The sequence below is a fragment of the Peromyscus leucopus genome, chromosome 7 (assembly GCF_004664715.2).
Source record: "Peromyscus leucopus breed LL Stock chromosome 7, UCI_PerLeu_2.1, whole genome shotgun sequence".
NCBI lineage: Eukaryota > Metazoa > Chordata > Mammalia > Rodentia > Cricetidae > Peromyscus > Peromyscus leucopus.
In genome coordinates, this window is record NC_051069.1 from 79,260,346 (window position 1) to 79,279,565 (window position 19,220).

The window sequence follows — 19,220 nt, forward strand, 5'->3', positions numbered from 1 at the left end:
TTCATACAATATAACATACTCCAGGTTAACCTAGTTCATCACAAATGACAGGATTTCCTTTTGCTTTTAAAGAGGGAGAATGGTTCCTTGAGTGTTTATACTATGTTGGTTTGACTTGTGCATGAACAGATCTTGTGCACTCTGTCACAATTTCTGGGAGTTCATTTGAGTAGCTATCCTGCTATGGACAGGAGACAGTTTCCTTCTAGTCATCCACCACCTCGGAAATTCTTTCTAATCTCTCTTTCTCAAAGATCTCTAAGCTTTGGGAGGAGGGTATGTGGTATATATGTTTATTTAGAACTGAGCACACCACAGTCTTAGCTGTGAAATCATCCTTTTCTACACTATGAATATGTATTACTCTCATTGGTTAATAAAAAGCTGACAGGCTGATAGCTGGACAGAAAGTTAGGTGGGAAAGCCAAACTGGGAATGATGGGAAGAAGGGCAGAGTCAGGAGGAGATGCCAGGCAGCTACTGAGGAAGCAAGACATGCTAGAGGACAGGTAAAGGCATGAGCCATGTGACAATACATAGATTAATAGAAATGGGTTAACTGAAATGCAAGATTCAGCTAGTAATAAACCTGAGCTATTTACTGAGCATTTATCATTTATATTCAGCCTCTGAGTTGTTTATTTGGGATGAGATGGTCTGGACTGGAAATGCCCATTTACATATGGTATTCTAACATATGGCTGAAATTTCCACATAAAACCTGAGATCTTAAAAATGGATTCTCTTAGTGTGGCTGGTCATCTCTGCACGTCCTCCCATCATGATCTTGATGTCCCTTGCCTACAGTATCTCTCCTCTCTTGGGGAATGTGGGGATGCAGGGTGGCTTGGGAAAGAGGGAGGGCTGGGGGATGGGAGGAGGGAGGAGAGGGGATCTGTGGATAGTATGTGGAGTGAGTAAAAAAATTTTTAATAAAGCAAAATGAAAGAAAGAATAAAAATAAAAAAATAAAATTAAAAATTGGATTCTAGACACACAAGAATGGAGTCAAGCATGGCTCCTGGCAGCAGCCTTTTCTTGGGTGAGCTCTGTTTGCTGGCACAGCTCCTTTAAGAGACTGCTTCCTGGCTTGGTGCTAACAGCAAAAATGGGTAGCCAATTTAAGAGGCCCTACTACCAAACATTTATATGTTGTTTATGAGCAGCCAGTGGCATGCTACTCAGTGGTAGCATGGACCTAGAAACTTCTTAGAGTTGGGGTGGTAAACATGGCCCCTTGAGCTGGTAGTAAATGTACCTCTGCCATCATGAAACTAGACTCTTAGAGAACTGAGGGGGAGGAGCCAGCATCAGCACTCCATGATCTAAGTTACACAGCAGTTTTTCTGCTCATGCAGAGAGAAAAGGTTACAGATGCACAGCAAGGACAGATTCAGACCAAAAAAATAAGTCCCTAAATGGGTCACAGCATGTTTAAAAAATATGTTTAGCTTGGGAGAGAGAAAAAAATATATACAGTCTTAGATTAAAAGATACAGTTTTGAAATAAAGTCCTTAAAATGAATAGAGTAATAAAAATATAATAAGCCATGGAAAGATGGAAAATATACAGGGAGTCTGTATACTGTATGTTATTGTGTTGTCTTTAAATTTTTGACTGCTAATGAACAAATGATAACTGCTAAGAGACATTTAATCATGAAAGCTGCTAGATTAAGCCAACCTATATATTTTAAAAAGTCTTGACTTCAAAATTTAAATTAAAAGCTATGTTCCTTTGGGAAGGAGGTTCTGCTTTTATTTCCACAGGAAATGAGAGACTGTGGATTTATTCTGGGTTAAAAAAAATCAGGGTTGATCAAGGAAGACCCTCTGAAAAATCTGACTACAAATCTAAATAAATTAACTTAAAAGACTACAGGACACATGATGTATATTTTACCTGTTCAAACATAAAACTAAAAAAAATTTTTCTTTGGCCAACTTGTGTACAATACACAGTATATACTTGTATTAATACAGATATGTATGTTACTTTTAAAAGTTTCTGTGTTTTCAGAGGAAGGAAACCAGACACCAATAAAAATGAATATCCCAGGTGATCCAGCATCCAGAACAGCTTCTAGGTTGCTGACTGAGATGATCCAGCCTCACAGAATACTACAGCCAAGGCATAACAATTTTCCCTGTGTCTTTCAAAGATTGCCAGCACCCCCAATGAACAGGATGTAGTCTAGAGAACTATGCACACATTCCCCAAAAATAAACTATTAATGTTTGTCATTGTTTAGGTGGGTTGGTTATAAGTTGTTATGGATTAATGGTAAGAAAAAAAGCTAAACAAAGGAGATTGGATTCAGAAATCTTGTTCTGAAAAGAAAAAGGGGGGACATAGAAATGATAGACTAAAAGGGTAGATTATGGAATTTACTTTAATTTAAAAAACTATTAATCATACATATTTTACATTGGTATGGATTTTGGTTTATTGATACAAATTTAAAGTTAATTTTGTTATACTGTATATATATTTCTAATCTTGTTTAGGGTATTATGTTTATGTAGCTCATTTAAAAATGTAATATATAATTAAGAAATACAGATTAACAGTCATCTATAATACAAACTTATAGTCATGTTAGGTTTTCAAGGTCATATGGAGATTATTTCAGATAGAAAGGCAATCTTCAAACACTTCAAAGACCTACAGACTATGTCATTTAAAATGTTTTAAGAACTTAGACTTTTCTAAGTGAGACATTTCTGCTTCTGGTAGCACCAAATACTTCAAGGAGGATAATGGGCATTGAAGAAACTCCATATGGAGTTTGTTTTCTTTATGACAAAAGCTAGCCATGTGGGCAAAGAAACTGCTCTTGCCTCAATTGCTGACAGTTACTGTCTAAACTGGACAAGCAGGCTACAAGAAAGGTGACTGCTGAACTTTGCCAAGACAAGGAAGGGACAGTCCTTCAAATATCCCTGCTTCACAGGAAAGTCTCTCAGATACAACATACATACTACTATTTTACCAGTAGACATGTATTGCCAGACCATTCATTATTATCCTTCATAGAGGTCACAACTGAGTAAGAGTGATGACTACTTTTCTCCTTTGGTGTCATGGATAGCACCTTCCAACGTTAGAAGGCTAGCCATAGCTGAAGCTTATTAAAGGTCACTACCAGCTTGATTTCTCCATGTTCTAAGACTCACACAAGTGGTGCCTGTAGATGTAACCAACCGTCTTATTAAATAAGAAACACAGAAACAATGTAAAAGAGAAAGTCGAGAGGTCAGAGCTCAGAGCTAAAATCTCACCCTTCCTCCTGCTGTCCCAGCTTCCCGAAAAGAGAGCTATTTCCTGTGTGTAAGTCGATTTTCCAGTCATTCTGCCTTCTCATTGGTTGTAAACCCAAACACTTGACTGCCTCGTCACTGTCTGAATGTACAGCCCCCTAGGTCTTAAAGGCATATGTCTCCAATGCTGGCTGTATCCCTGAACACACAGAGATCTATGGGATTAAAGGCGTGTACCACCACCTCTACACTCTGTCTATGGCTCTAATAGCTCTGACCCCCGGGCAACTTTATTTATTAACATACAATCAAAATCACATTTTAGTACAATTAGAATACCACCACAGGTGCCTTTAGCACTAGGATCTTACTGACAAATTCTAGAGGGCAACAAATAGTATTTTAAAATTGGGTTGTTTGTTTTCTTGATGATTAGTATTTTTGAGGAAATTATAAATCATAACATTTTCTTGATTTCTTTCATAGTATGTTTGTCCTTTGTATATAGGAAGGCTACTGGTTTGGGGGTATTTATTTTGGATGTTGCTACTTTGTAGAGTGTGTTTATCAGTTGTAGGAGTTTTCTGATGAAGTGCTTAAGGTCTTTTATGTATAAATTCATGCCAATAAAGATATTTTGGCTTCTTCTTTTACCACTGTATTCATTTTATCTCCTTCATATATCTTATTGTATTACTTGAGAGCACATGCCCTGTGTTGAATAGGAATGGAGAGAGTAAATATCTTTGTTTTATTTTTGATTTTAGTGGAAATGTTTTGAGATATTCTCCATTTAGAATGATGTTGGTTGTGACTTTTCTGTGTATTGCTTTATTTATGTTGAAATACATCCCCTGAATCTCTATTTCCTCTAGGACTTTTATTATGACTGGATGTTGGATTTTGTCAAAGGCCTTTTCTGCATTTAATGAGATCATTATATTGTATCTGTTGGTTAGTCTATTTATTTGGTGGGTTATAATTATTGATTGATATATAGTGAGCCTGATTCTCTGGAATGGATGTTACCTGATCATGGTGGATGATCTTTTTGATGTATTCTTGAGTTTGGTCTGAAAGTATTTTAGAGGATTTTAGCATGTGTGTTCAACAAAGGTATTGGTCTATAATTTTGTTGTTTTTGTGAGGACTCCATCTAGTTTTTGTATTAGTGTAATACTGGCTTCCTAAAGGGAATTTGTAAAGTTTCTTTTTCCATTTTTCAGAATAATTTGATATGTATTGGTGTTGGCTCTTTGATGATCTTATAGAATTCTATACTGAACCTAAGTAACACTGAGCCTTTTTATTTTTTTTAAGTTGGAGATCTTAAAAACTATATTTTTGTGTACGAGTGTCTGCCTGCACCTATGTCCATGCACCACGTGCTTGCCTGGTACCCACGGAGGCTAGAAGAGGGTGTGGGATTCCCTGTAACTGGAATTAAAGCAAATGTGGGCCACCGTGTGAGTGCTGAGAATTGATCTGGGTCCTCTGGAAGAGCAACCAGTACTCTTAACAAATCATTCATCTCTCTCTAGCCTTATTTTGTAGATCTTTTTCTTACTGTTTATACTTTCTACCTCACTGGATGTTATAAGTCTCTTTAAATTATTTACTTAGTCTTTTTAATTTTTTTGAGGTAGTTGAAGAAGTCAGTGGACTCTATTTCTTTATTGCTTCTGGGGTTTGGGGCTTGGAAGCTCTTGGTGGAGTGGGCTCATTTCCTCTACACAACCTCAGGCTTCTGGCTTCACAGGATGACACTGGCCTCACGGATGGCCACCATGCACAGATCAAGGAGGTACTTGCTCTTGCTGATCATGTGCCTGATGCTGCTGAGAGTGCCTGTGATCATCACAGAAGTAGCTGGTTTTTGCTGACTGGATCTGCATTTCATGACCAGCATTACCCCTTTGCGGTTGGCCACAGGCTCCATCCCCACAGTTTTAAGGTGAATCAGCTGGTTGTAGCAGAAGGAGTTGAAGGCCTTTAGATTATTGGGATATGGATATATGGCTGCTTATTCGTCTTGATCAGGAATCTGAAGAAGTTCCAAACAACCATCTTCTGCAGGTGTACGGACATTTCGGCAACTCCTCTCCCTGCAGTAACTGGAGACAGAAAGAGCTATTTACTTAATCTTGATTTAACTTAGTGGTTTTATATATCTATAAATTCATCCATTTCTTTCAGGTTTTCCACTTTTGTGAACTGACTTTTAAAATAAGTCTTTACGATTCTTTGAATTTCCTTGATGTCTTTTGTACTGTCTCCCTTTCATCTCCAATTTTATTTTGGCTATTTTTGCTAAATGTTTGTTAATCTTCTCAAAGAGCCAACTTTTAATTTCATTTATTTATGTTTTTTCATTTCTATTTCATGAATGTGAGACTTGATTTTTATTATCTCTTTTTGCCTACTTTTTAAAAGATATTGATTGCTGTTATTGTTCTTTTAAGGCCTTTACGGGCACATTATTAAGTTATTAACTTAAGATCTCTCAAGTATTTTTCTGTGGGCACATAGTGTTACAAATGATTTCTTTAGGACTGCTTTCATTGTGTCCCATAGGTTTTGGTCTTATGTTTTCATTCAATTCTAGAAATCTTTAAATTCCTTTTTAATTTCTGCCCTCATCCAATTTTGATTCAGTAGTATAATAGTTAGTTTCCATACATTTGTGTACTTTATACCATTTCTATTATTGTTGATTTATAGCTTTATTCATATGTGGTCAGGTAATGCCAGTAGGAAAGAAGACATGGCACTGGAGCAGTAGCCAAGAGCTTACATTTTGATGAGAGAGAGAGAGAGAGAGAGAGAGAGAGAGAGAGAGAGAGAGAGAGAGAGAGAGAATGGAGAATGGTATGGGCTTTATAAAATCTCAGAGCCCAACAAGGCCAAACCTCCTAATTCTTCTCAAACCATTCCAACTGGGGACCAAGTGTTCAAATGTAGAGCTTATGAAAAGCATTTCATCCAAACTACCACAGGCATGCAATCACACAACTGCTAATTTCTCCTTCCAACTACTACATGAAATTCTGTCTACTATAGTCCTTCAGGGTTGACTCAGAAGAGAACTTTATTTACTGATGGTTCTGCATACTATGCAAGCATCACCAAGAAGTGGGCCCTCAGTAAATGAGTCTTCTCTTCTTTAGCCAACTGATCATTGGGAACAACCCATTAGGTCATAGGTGTATTCTTGGGGGCAGGGTCATTGTAACAGGAGTAGAAAGAGTTATTTGAAGATAATGGCAGAGCCTTGATCCAAAGCCCCAAGAGTTTCCACTAGGATTCATCTATAGGGAACTGCCAGAGACTCCAAATAGTTTTTCTATCTGTTATTGACCCCTTAAATACTGTCATATCTGCTGGGTCATATGGCCCAAGTGGTAGAGCAGCCTACAGAGAAGCCTGGATCTGTTGAAAACATTCTTCTGTTCTAAGACCTACTCAGTGCTAGAAGCTTTCCAAATCACTTGATCCAAGTTAGGAATGTGCTGTCTCCAAAATCCAAATAGGTCCCCTAAACATTGTTTGTTTCTTTGTGGTTGAAGGGGCCAGGTGCAACAACTTGACTTTTACCTTAGTATAAATATTTTTGAATTCTCTACACCACTAAATTCATAAAAAGTTCACTGAGTCCAAAAGCCCTTGAATTTTGGTTGGATTCATTTTACATTCTTTTGTGTGAAGTGCAAGTGAAATATATTGTCTTTTCCATCAATGGGTTAAATGAGGTAAAGGAAGTTCTATCTTTGAAGAAATTTATAAAGACACCATCTGGAGAAAAAAAATCCTTCCTACTGTCAGCATTTTTCAAAGATCAAAGTATGTGCTCAAGGCTTTAACCTGTTCTCCAAAGATGCATTTTGCTTATCAGCAGGGCTGTTTTGAATTATCCAACAACATAAGAATGAAGTCAAACTCTGACCACTCAGAGTGAAGCTCAGGACCTCTTTGCATTATTAATAAAAACTCAGAGAAACTCCTAATGGGTGTACTTGAGTGCTTGACTTGGCATGACTATGCGCTCTCCTGCAAAAGGAAAACTTTTTGCCTTACTTGAATATGTTGGCCTGTACAGTCATTTTCTTGAGACCCAGTCCCATTTTTTATCACCCTGATGCATAGAAAGTCCAGAGCACAGAGTAGTTGCTCCCTCTCTGTCAGTGGCTCCAGTCAGCATAATGTCATCAATATAATGGACCAGTGTGATATTTTGTAGAAAAGACAGGTTATCAGGACCTCTTTGAAATAAGTTTTGACATAGGGCTAGAGAATGAATATACTTTTGAGGTAGAATGGTAAACATATATGATGACCTTGCCAGATGAAAACAAATGGCTACTGTTGGTCCTTATGGACAGGTATTGAGATAAAAAGCATTTGCTAGATCAATAGCTGCATACTAGGTACCAGAAGATATGTTAATCTGCTCACATAAGGAAACCACAGCTGCTCCAGGAACTGCAATTAAAGCCACTACTTGATTAAGTTTGCATAGACAACTGTCATTCTACATTTTATTTTATTTTCTGAGCAGGCTAAATAGGAGAATTAACAGTAGATGTGGTGGGAACCACCACCCTGAATCTTTTAACTCCTTGATGCTAACATTAGTTTCAGGAATCCCTCCAGAGATGTGATGTTATTTCTGGTTCACTATTTTCCCTGGAAAAGGAAAACTGGCAGAGGTGGGTCACTGGGATGAGGCTTTTTAAGGGTAAGCCCTGCTCCAGGTCTTGTCTCATTGTTTTCTGCTTCTGGATTGATCAAGAAATGGTCAAGTCATACTGCATCCTTCTTCACCATGGACTATACCACAGCAACTGCCATGCCTTCCTTACTATGATGGATTGAACCCTCTGAAGCTGTGAGGCAAAGTAAAAATTTTCTTCCTTAAGTCTGAATATTTGTTACAGCACTCAGAAAAGTGACCATGTAGCATATAATTAAGTATACCTTCAATATTTTTAATTTTGTGACAGAATATTTGTTACAGCACTCAGAAAAGTGACCATGTAGCATATAATTAAGTATACCTTCAATATTTTTAATTTTGTGACATTTATGAACCTCTGACATTCAATACTTAGGGGTTAAATAGTCAGATAAACTAAAAAAAAAAGAATGGATTCATTTTATAGTTTTCCATTTTTTTCCATTTTTAAATTTACCAACACTTAGCCTGTACCAAAAGGATAGCAATGAAAGTAATAATAGTCAAAAATTAATTAAATGACTGTATTTCAGCCACTAATTCTTTTTTTAGGCACTATGAACTAAAAGAATGCAGATTGAGCACTTTGAAACTGACAGAAGTGCCATGAAATTGCAGTGCAAGCTTGATAATTATCTTCTTCATTATTTTTTAACATATATCAAGATAAATATAGCATTTCTTTCCACTTTTAATAGCATGCATTAGTATAAGAAGATGAGAAGAAGGGCGTTCATCTCACAGTGTTATAGTTAAAGGCAATGACAAAGAAAAGGGTGTGACATTAACGATGTGCAAGCATCAGTGCTGTTAATTGACATCGATTACATAATCATTCTATAAACTATGCACACAGTTAAAATAAAATAACATGTGCTTTCTTTGCATGGCTGTAATCGCTGACAACAACGATCATTAAGAACAAGAACATAATGAAATTAGGGATGGATAAAATGATTGGTTTCTTGTCTCAATTGAATCAATATTTGACTGTGGCAAAACAGTTGATGTATAAAAAATTCAAATGTAATTAATTTATTGTCATTTGAAAATATACTTAGCAATTCCTGAGCTCTTTGAATCCTTTATATACCCAGCTCCTTAACTTAATATACTTCATTAGGTTTCCATTTCCTCTAAGTTGATTCCTGTGAAATTTAACATACATCATGAGTTTCTTACTAATAATGTCATTTAAATTTTTAAAATGAACTTCTTCCTAACTCCTTTACTTAAATATAAAAATAAGTGGTGATATTTTGAAGAAAAATTCCAAATCTACAGTATTTAGTAGCAGAAATCATGTTGCTTTTTTTTTTGCAGTATTGAAAACTGAACCAAATCCTTGCCCATACTGAACAAATGTTTTACACTGAACTGCTTCCCCAACTCTTAATCTAGCTCATGCTTGAGTTTACAAATATTTTTTAAAACTAGAGTTGAAATATACAAGGTTAATGTAGCCATAGAATAGTGCAAATGACACCATGTCTTTTATCTTTGATCATATTTAGTTATTCAAAGGCTGATGGAATCTAATGCAAATTTGGGGCCATCATTAATTTATCAAAGGCATTATAGACTATTTTTAATCATAGTGCAATGTTGTTTTCAGGGATTTTCTAGATACTGAAGTCATAATAAATGAAAAAGATTAAATGGTTTTCTGAATATTATCCAATTAGTGGGATAATCAGCCTCCTTTTTGTCTAGCTTTATTCAGTTTTTACAGGAAATACATTGTATGTGATGAAAGAGATAGATGATTTTAAGGTTGACAGAAACACCTTTTTGTAGGTAATCATCAAGATATTTTCCAAACATTCAGTGTACATGGAATAACTGGGTGTTAACAGAGAATCTATTGATCACATAAAAGATATGTATGTTGGAACTTTTGTATAAATCCAGGGCTGGGGGTTGGTAGTCAGAGAGAGGCAGATCCCAAGAGCTTGCCAGCCAGCACATCTAAATAAATTGGTGAGCTCCAACTGGAAAATGACTGAGGAGGACATTGATCATAGCCTCTGGTCTCCACATACGTACATACACATGTGCACTCTCTTCACACACACACACACACACACACACACACACACACACACACACACACGGGGCGTGGGGGGAGAGAAAACACTGTTTTCTCAGTTAAAATACTCATTTGCAAGATGAATTAAAAAGATTTTAACATAATCAACTGATACAAAAAATATAGCTGGATGCAGAAAGAGTTAAAGATGTCTAACAATACATTAACACCATATAAAATATGTATGTGTCTTAACTTGCTTATTATTGCTGTGATAACATTCATGACCAAAAGCAACTTTCAGAAGAAAGGGCTTATTTCATCTTACTGCTTATAGCATATCACTGAGGAATGTCAGGGACCTGGAGGCAGGAACCCAAACAGAAGTCATAGAGGAAGATTGGTTACTGCCTTACACTCTCCATGGCTTGCTCAGTTTGTTTTTTTATACCATTGAAGACTACCTTCTCAGGGGTGGCATTAACCATAGGGGGTTGGGCCCTCCCACATCAACTATTAATCAAGAAAATGCCCAACAGACTTGCCTACAGGCCAATCTGAAGGAAGCATTTTTTTTTTTCAATTGAAGTTACTTCTTGTCTGATGACCTTGGCTTGTCAAGTTGACTAAATAATAAATAAATAAATAAATAAATAAATAAATAAATAAATAACTAGCATAGTATATGAATTTGAGTTAAGAAGGGAGAAAGAAAATGTATATTTCAAGAGATTAAATCATAATATGAAAGCTAACTTCAAGAATATTTTCAGAACATAAAAGCAGACTAAATGGCTAGTCACCCCAAAGGTAACTCCTTCCAGGACTCTGACCCTGCTATCGGATGACCATTGGCTCATCCCAAAGCTACTCCTCGCTCTGGGATTCTAACCCTGCCCTCTAAGTACTGAGTGAGTGACTAGTCTCCACACAGGTTTCCCTTCCTTCCTTCCTTCCTTCTTCATTTGAGACTGCAAATCTACCCTCCGAGGATGTAGGCAAGCCACTTACTCATCCCACAGCTAAATTCCCCTTCCCTCTCTTTCTGGAGCTCTAACCTGGCACTCTGAGGATTTGCACTTAGTGTATGCTTGCCCCACAGGGAATGCTCTGTTCCCATTCCTTCTTGAATTTTAACACTGACATCTGATGACCTGTCTCTAGCCACATGGCCTTCTTTTCTGTGAACTCAGGTCAAGTACATGTTCAGCCCAAAGTCATCCCTGACTTTCTTTACTTCACATTTGGAGATCTGTTTCCACCATTTGAGGCCTACACTGAGTTACCTTGCTGATCACACAGATCATCATCCAGTCTGCTTCCTTCTGAGGTTTAAGTGGCCCCCTGAGACCCTGCTCTGGATCATCTGCTCATCCACAGCCATCATTCCTTTTCTCCTTCTTTTTGTCTTACTTTGGCTATCTAAGGACCTTGCCCAATCATTTGCTCATCCTACAGGCAGCCCACTCTCCCTCTTTCTTCTGAAACTCAAAACTTGGCTGAGGATCCCTGCCATGTGCCCATTTGTCCTACAATCATCCCTGCCTGTCTTTCCCATCTGGGATCCTAACCCACATCCAAAGATGTGCACCAAGCTACTTGCTTATCCACAGTTAACACCACTCCTTCCTCTCTTTTTATAACATTCCAACCCTACAGTCTAAGGACCTATATCAAATGCCTGCTCACCTCACTGTAACATGAATCTTAAAAGGTCTTATTAATAAAAACAAACCCAGAGCCAGGTATTGGGGTGAATGCTGGAAGATCAGAGAAGCAGAACAAGCCACATCCAACCTCACCTTGCCTGCTTCTCAGCTGATCTTGTTTCCTCAAACTGGAAGCCTCTGAGTTCTCATCCAAATGGATCTCAGCTGAACTGCTGTTCAAAATCCTAAAAGTTTATAAAGCCTAAAAGGCCTCTAGTTCCTGGTCCTCACACCTTATATACCTTTTTGCTTCTTTCCATCACTTCCTGAGATTAAAGGCATGTCTTTTCCAAGCAAGACATGAGATCTCAAGTGCTGGGATTAAAGGTATGTGTCACCATGCCTGGCTCTGTTTCCAATATGGCCTTGAACTCACAGATGTCCGGATGGATCTCTGCCTCTGGAATGTTAGGTTTAAAGGCATGTGTTACCATTGCCTAACTTCTATGTTTAATATAGTGGCTGTTCTGTTCTCTGACCTTCAGCTAAGTTTATTCAGGTACACAATATATCAACCACATCTCACAGTCAGCCCTCCCATTACCACGTCTCTGGGACTTTAATCCTGCCAATTTGTACCATCTGATAATCTGTGCCTAGTCACTTCCCCATTCCACAGGCAGCCCTGCTTTGCTGCTCTCTCTCTCATGCCATCATCTGAGGACAAGAGCCAACTTGCTCATCCTACAGCTTTCTCTTCCCCTTCTCCATCTGGGGCTCTAACCTTGCCATCTGAGGACTCACACTGAGTGTTTACTTGCACCACATTGGGAACTCTAACTCTGCCATTTGAGGATCTGAGTCAAGTGCTTGCACAACTTACAGATAACTCTCATTTTCCCCTGCATATAAGACTCTAACCCAATTATGGTGGTATTTTATTTGTACTGAATTGTGATTTTCATTGTATGTTAATAAATAAAGTTGCCCAGGGGTCAGAGCTATTAGAGCCATAGCAAGAGCGTGGTGGTGGTGGTGCACACCTTTAATCCCAGCACTTGGTAGAAGAGCTAGGTAGATCTCTGTGTGTTCAGGGACACAGCCAGCATTGGAGACATACGCCTTTAAGACCTGGAGGGCTGTACTTACAGGCAGTGACGAGGCAGTCATGTGTTTGGGTTTACAACCAATGAGAATGCAGAACAGAAAGACTATTTAAGACACACACAGAGGAAGTAGCTATCTTGGGGAGAGGTAGGAGCACCGCAGGAGGTAAGATTTTAGCTCTGAGCTCTGACCTCTCGGCTTTCTCTTTTACATTGGTTCTGTGTTTCTTGTTTGATAAGACGGTTGGTTACATCTACACCCAATCATCTGAGATCCTTCTCAGAGAGCATGTGTATGCCTCTGTATGTATATGTGTATGTATTAAAGTAATATGAACAAATCCAGGAATTAAATACATACTTATTACAGAATGTGACAGAGGCTAAGACAGTTATTCAATGTCACATATTGATGCCCATTTAGCATCTCAGGGGCAGGCTCAGGAGCAATCCAATAAGGTTGCAAGCTGAAACTGCCTCCCAAACTGACTGCATGTGAAACTTGGTAAGGACTTGGCCAGAGACAGGTGAAAAGTGGGAGAGTGGTGGTATTCACAATCTCTAGATTTGTGATGAGACAGGATGGTAATATTGGACAGGTACTGCCTGCTACTACGGAAACAAATTACTCAGGACAGAAAGGACTCAAGGAGGAGAAGAACTTGTGGGGGTGGGGGAGAGGCTTTCTGTTGTTGACTACCAGGAATCTTAAATGTGAGCAGGAACAGACAGATGATAAAAATCTGTTGTAAAGCAGAGGACTCAGTATAGACAAGCTGAGGAGACTGGCATTCACTTGCAGCCACTGTGTACAACATGCAACAACATACTTATGGAAATGAGAAGTTCCTGCTATTGCCTGGGGATGCTAATCTCAAAATAGTCATTTCAGAGAGAGGAATTATGTGTGTCTGTTATACAAGAACCTGAAGATGGTTGCCAGATCAGAAGTTCAGATGCATGGGAAAGGCCTGGAGGAGGCATGAGGGGGGAAAGAGGAGGAAGAAGCAGAAAAGTGTCTATATACATTGGTGTCTGGGATGCCCTTCAAGAGGAAAAAGGTTTGAAGGCAAAGGTTCAGGGGAAAGAGGTGTGGGGAGGTGAGAAATGGTGGAGGGGAGGATGGAGCTTTTGTCAAATGAGTAGGGCTATCATTTGCATCAGGTGGAACACCCAAATTAACCTGGTCCTGAAAGGAGGAAGAAAATCAGATGGAAAAGATGGAGGAGGAGAAAAGGGGGATTGTGAGTGTATTTGGTGTGAGGAAAGGTAGATGGTCAGACAAGAATTAGGAGAAGGAGAGGTACCCTGGTCTGCCCAGTAAGAGGAGACAGGAGAAGCTGGGATGACAAAGTGGAAGTGGGTAGGGTCAGAAAGTCGGAAATTCCTGTATCAGGTCAGAGGCAAGGTGAGGCAGGCTGAAGAGTAGTGCAGGCTGCCACAGCCCAAGTATTAAGCTCCAAGGCATCCATTTTATTTTTCATGATGCCTTGACTCTGCATAGTTACCTATAGGAACCTAGGGCTTTCTCAGTATCAATATAGGGAAGCTCAGGAGAGTGACAACTCTCTTCTACCCTATATGCAAAGGGGTATAGTAAAGAAACTGCAGACATGGCTATTCCACTAGGGGATAGTTTCTATTGTGGATAAGAGAGAGAACAGACAGAGGTATATGGAAGAGTTCAGAGCAGAAAACAACAACAACAACAACAAACAAAACCAAAAAAACAAACCAGACTGGACATGGCCAGGGCTAGGGAAGCTGGTCTAGCAGAGAACAGCAGAGAGAATGAGACAGCAGAGACTAGCAAAAGAGAAGTGGGGGAGAGAATACCAAGACAGTAAGAGGGAACAGCAAGACAACAGCTGGATATAAGGAGGTGGGAAGCCAGTGAAGAGGATCAGGCCAAGGAGTTTAGGGAAGGGGAAGAGAGAAGCCTAGGGAAGTAAATAGGGCCAGGATGCTATCATGTGGGCTTTGAAATGTATAATGGGTACTTGTGAATAGGAACCTGGAAGCTAGCGTGGGCTTTGATATTACAGCCATGGACATATGTCACTAAAAGCCATATGTCCCTTCTGCCAGAGGCAAGGAACATGACTCATTTTGGAGGACAGAAAGCCTGTTCCCGAGGAATGGTGGCCTTTAACCACCAGAATTCCTTCTATAGTTCAGCTTTAATTGAGCCAAGGCTGTCATTTGTGGGCATATGAACTGCCTGAGACCTAACATGCTCACTATAGATCCAGTGGCCGCACTGATGTGGGTTCTTGCGGGAATGTGATCTACAGCTATGGGTGGAGCACAGCTCCCTTCTTCATAAGCAAGAGACTTTTAACACTGTCCCTCTCCCCAGCCCAACTCTACTCCATTGCAATCATCACTTTCCTGACTCTTGAGAGTCCTCAGAACCTGTCAAATAGTTATGATCCAGTTCTTTTTCAGGCTACACTTGCTGTAGTGTGGAGTGGCATGGGGCTAGGTCAGGGTGTACCAGTGTAACAGGCCTGGCAGAAATGAAGGTATCCTACAGACTCTTGTATCTGTCTATCTGACTATCAGACTATTCAACAATAGACCCCAGAGAAATGAGAATTTCCCTAGAAATTTCATACTTGGAGAAGGAAAATGCAGCAGCCAGAGGAGAACATGTATTCTACAAAGAGATTTCACACAGTCCTAGTAACCTACAGTATGAGTCCGAAGCCCAAAGATGAGTTAATGCTGAGCAGGACCACACTTTGATGGGGTCTGTTTAGATGTGCATATCCTTGGCCCTCTAATTAAATTTTAGTCTCACTTCATGAATCCAAAGAGAGAATAGAGGGGTTCACTGATCTCTTTTTCTCTCTTCTCAATGTGGCTATATTGAATAAATCTCCACTTATTGCTTTCCACTTTTAATTTTGCTCCCTTCATGGACTTATTGAGGATGGGTGGCTTTGACCTGACTTGGGGCACTTGGGACCTGACTCTCAAGTTAATAACAAGATAGCAATCATGAAGACATATTTGGGGGAGTGTCTGCTGACAGACGGTGTGAAGGTGGAAATTCCCAGTAGTTGCTGGATTCGTTTTACTTCAGAAACCACCTTCCTGTAGTCCCAGTGCAGCAGACATCAGCTGTTTCCTAAATTTGGATTTTATGGGGGTGTTCTTGGGACAATCTGGATATTAGTAAGTCATCCCAGATTGGTGTGCCTCAGAGGCTTTGCTTTCCTGTTTGTCTTTGGACCCCTATGAACAATTTAGGGTTGTTTTGGACAATTGGTGTGAATGTCATTTGTGATAGGCATTGTCTTTCATGGTTGGAGTATGCTGGAGTATCATGTGTCAATAAGGGTCCCTGGAAAGAATCTATGTCTGAAAGACTGATCGGTTAGACCTGCACTGATGGCGGTTTTGGAATGTTGCTGGGCCAGAGGCTAAATACTTTCTCTGAGGCTAGCTTTAGTTCTTTGAAGCCATTCTTGCCCACCTCTGTTTTCCAAACTAACATCCTGTGACCAATAAATACAAACCCTTTTAATTTATTAACCTAGCACTCCTCTAGCTTCCACCAAGCCTGAAGCTAAGAATGTCATCAGATACCATCTGAGGCCTATAGAAAAGCTTCCCCCATCTACTGCAATCTCCTTTCATATTCCCTGTAGTCAGACTTTTTCATCAGGACTGTCCACTCCCCAATAATGACATGGAAACTTATTATTAATTATAAAAACTTGGCTGATAGCTTAGGCCTGTTACTAACTAGCTGTTATAACTTACTTTAACCTGTTTTTTCTAATCAATCTAATTTTTGTCTCATGGCTCTATTACCTTTACTCTGTACTTCCCATGCTGCTTCCTCTCCATCTACCTGGAGACTCCCACCTTCTTCCCAGCATCCTTTGTGCCTGAAAATCTTGCCTAGCTATTGGCCATTCAGCTTTTTATTAGGCCAATCTGGATGATACATCTTCATAGTGTACTAAAAGATTATTCCACAACAAATCTCCAGAGTTAAATTTGTCTTGGTTTACAGCTTTCTTTGATCTGTAAAATTATTAAACTTCATGAAACTGCTTCCACGTTGGAACATGGAATTTACTGTAAACTAAATCTGTGTTCTGTGGCCATGATTACTTAAATGTGAGTCCACAATAAACAATCTTTTATTTATTACCTTTAAGCCTTTAAGGTGAGAGATATTTTTGTTGTTGCTGTTGCTGCTATTGAAATTGTTTAATAAAGAAACATGCTGATCATGTTGGTGGAGAGAGGGAGGGAATGAGCTCTCAAAGATGTTGGGAAAATGAATATAACTCAAAGTCAGGGGCTGCCAAAATAGGAAGACACTGCTCTTCCATTCCAGCAGTTGGAGGCTTCAGGGAGACATGATGAAGTTTCCTTTGTCTTGGATTTTTCTTTTCTATCCACTGTTACTCGTGCATTTTAATCATTATAAAAGGATCCTGGCAACTCTAGGAGGGAATGTGGCTGATTTCTTCAAGCTAAGATGTCCAACCTTTTAGAGGGAAGAGTGTTTTAAAAGTGAAAAGTCTATGATCTGACAATGATGCCATTTGTAGGACAGACCTTGTCTATTTGGAAACTCTTTTGAGTTCTACTGAACTACTTGGAACAGAGAGACAAAAGTTTTGAGGATATCTGCTGTGGTTCATGTGTTGTGGTTTATGTCTAAATTGGAGGTTTCTATTGAGTCAATTCTGTGGTAGCTTGGGGAAGCCCATGGAAAAGGGGGAGGAAAGATTGTAGGAATTAGAGTGGATGGAGGACACCAGGAGACCATGACCCACTGAATCAACTAAAGGGGGTTCACATGGGCTCACAGAGACTGAAGCAGCAAGCATGGAACCTGCATGGGTCTGTACCAGGTCCTCTGCATGTATGTTATGGTTGTTAGCTTAGTGTTTTGTGGGACTCCTAACAGTGGGAGCAGTTGTGTCTTTGACTCTTTTGCCTTCTCTTGGGACTCTTTTCTATTGGTTTGCTTTGTCCAGCCCATATATGATGGCTTTTGCCTTGTCTTATTGTATCTTGTTTTGTTCTGTCTGACTGTAGTCTCTTGGAAGCCTGCTCTTTTCTGAAGATGAAACAGAGGGAGAATAGGGAGGTGGGGGTAGCTGGGAGAAGTGGAGGAAGGGGAAACTGTGGTCAGGATGTCTTGTATGAGAAAAGAATCTATTTTCAATGTAAAAAATAAAGAAATAACCAAGACAATTAAAATATGTTTGTTTTATGATCCAAAAACACCTAAATTGCTTCTTTTAGACAAACTTAAAATGAAATATTAAAAAATTATATTCAGGAGTGACTTATATACAGAAACTATAAACCTCCATTTGATCAGTTTAAAATGTACATACATCAGCAATGTCGAGATGAATTAACTTTTGCTTTGAAATAGCTGCTGGAGATATGTTGTAAGCAATGTATTTTAATGTTATTTTCAGGGATCCTTTTCCTTGATTCTTTAGTTTTCCTCTCATGGAAGTTTGGAAAGAGAGATCAGAAGGAAGCTTGAGGACCACCCATTTAGTCTGAAAAACAGGTATAAAGCAGGCATGTTGCCAGGGTCTGGAGGTTCTACTGCTTGCCACAACTACCAAAACTATCTAGGGGACAGGACTTGGCAGGACTTGGCAGAGGTGAGAGTCAAGTCTCGTCTTGGGCTTGGGCAAATGGAGTAGAAACACATACTACCCAGAAAGGCAATCCTTGCTTTTTAACTTGGAGTTAGTCTCGTGGGATTTTATGGGACAAAAGATGAAAATGTTCCATGCTTAGATAAGTATTGATGTAACCAACCGTCTTATTAAATAAGAAACACAGAAACAATGCAAAAGAGAAAGCCGAGAGGTCAGAGCTCAGAGCTAAAATCTCACCCTTCCACCTGCGGTGTCCCAGCTTCCAGAATGAGCGCTCTATTCCTGTCTGTTCGTCTATTTAAAGTATTTTGTTCTGCCTTCTCATTGGTTGTAAACCCAAACACGTGACTGCCTCGTCACTGTCTGAATGTACAGCCCCCTAGGTCTTAAAGGCATATGTCTCCAATGTTGGCTATATCCCTGAACACACAGATATCTATGGGATTAAAGGCGTGTGCCACCACCACCACACTCTTGCTATGGCTCTAATAGCTCTGACCCCCGGGCAACTTTATTTATTAACATACAATCAAAATCACATTTCAGTACAATTAGATTACCACCACAGATAAGTTCTTGTTTTCTGGTGAATGCTATCTGAAGGGTATGGGCTTTGCTCTGTGTCTTCTGGAGTTTTTCAGGCAGGGAAAAATCTCTCATTGGTATCAAATAATACCAGTAGAAAAGAAGAGCTGTCTCCAGAAAATCAAAGCCTAGAGTGAGAAAAGATTGATTCACAAGTAAATAATGGTGATGATTACATCACTAGGTGAGCCCACAGGGATTTGA

The 19,220-nt window shown here is 39.3% G+C and overlaps 1 pseudogene; it reads right to left on the minus strand.

The window, feature by feature from the left end:
- Window positions 1-4,981: 4,981 nt before the first annotated feature.
- On the minus strand, window positions 4,982-5,349 carry LOC114690996 (annotated as a pseudogene).
- Between the last annotated feature and the right edge of the window lie 13,871 nt (window positions 5,350-19,220).